Here is a 1,315-nt window from a genome sequence, read left to right as displayed (position 1 = left end):
TTTATCCAATTAGTCGAAAGAAGCCAATTTGGGGTGATGCCTAGTGCAGACCCTCACTCTCATATGGAGACTTTTTGTGACTATTGTGATGCGATTTCTCAAACCGGTGTAACTCAAGACCAAATTCGATGGGTCTTGTTTCCTTTTTCTCTAATTGGCACCGCGAAACAATGGTTGAAAGGCCTTGATAAGGCTACTCTCGGAATTGATTCTTGGAAGAAGTTGGCTCTAGCTTTCTACAAAAAGTTCTACCCACCGGAAAAGACTAACATGCTAAGAGCTCAAATTACGGGCTTTAAGCAAAGAGATGAAGAATCCTTGTATGAAGCTTGGGAGCGATTCAAGGGAATTTGTCGCTCATGTCCTCATCATGGACTTAGCGAGTGGTTCTTGGTACAATAATTGTGGAACGGTCTTTATGAATATTCAAGGAACATTCTCAACATGGGATCAAATGGAATGTTCACCGGAGTTGATGACAATCAAACTTGGAACAAAATTGAGGAAATGGCGGTCCATAACTCACAATATAGTAGAGATCGCAAGGCTACTAGAGGAGGAAAGCATGAAGTGGACTCCATTACTAAATTGGGTGCTCAACTTAGTGCTCACATTGATACCATCAATTTGAAGTTTGAAAAAGCTATGGCTAGACTTGAAGAAGCCTTAAAATCACCAAAGCATCATGTTAATGCCATGACGACATCTTCATCAATCCCAAGTGGGATATGTGAGAATTGTGGAACTTTGGGACATGACCAAAGTGAATGTAGAGGAACAAATGAACAAGTGAATGCTTTCCAAGCATACAAGAGTGGTACCCCTTATTCAAACTATTACAATGAAAACACCAAATTCCATCCAAATCTCTCATACAAAAGCCAAAATGTTCAAAACCCTCAACCAACATACACCCAACCTCCCATGAGAAACCAAAATCAAAGACCCTTTTACAACCAAAACCAAGGTTACCAAAATCAAACTCCATACAATCAACAAAATGACCAAGATTTTGATGTTCAAAAAACGGTGCTCCAAATGCAAAAGAATCAACAAGAGTTTTTCACTCAAATGCAAAAAGATAGTCAAGCAAAGGAAATCACCATCAACAACATCCTAGCTCACACCAAAATGTTGGAAACCCAATTGACTCAACTAGCATCTTCAAGCTCACAAAGACAAAAGGGGCAATTACCACCTCAAAGTAATCCCCCAAGACATGAAACGGTTAGTGCCATTCACTTGAGGAGTGGTACAAGGTATGAAGCACCGAAGAAGCAAGTTGAGGATGAAGTTGTGGAAGCTAGTGACAAAG

The 1,315-nt window shown here is 40.2% G+C and overlaps 1 non-coding gene across 1 annotated transcript; it reads right to left on the bottom strand.

Moving 5' to 3' along the window:
- Nucleotides 1–270: 270 nt before the first annotated feature.
- LOC141604314 (small nucleolar RNA R71) lies at nucleotides 271–377 on the bottom strand. Its single transcript, XR_012526019.1, has one exon. It is a non-coding gene; the product is annotated as a small nucleolar RNA R71 (small nucleolar RNA).
- Nucleotides 378–1,315: the final 938 nt, after the last annotated feature.

Source organism: Silene latifolia, chromosome 9, assembly GCF_048544455.1.
Source record: "Silene latifolia isolate original U9 population chromosome 9, ASM4854445v1, whole genome shotgun sequence".
In the NCBI taxonomy this organism is placed as follows: domain Eukaryota; kingdom Viridiplantae; phylum Streptophyta; class Magnoliopsida; order Caryophyllales; family Caryophyllaceae; genus Silene; species Silene latifolia.
The sequence above is the reverse complement of the archived record's forward strand: the minus strand, read 5'-3'. Positions and strand labels throughout refer to the sequence as shown.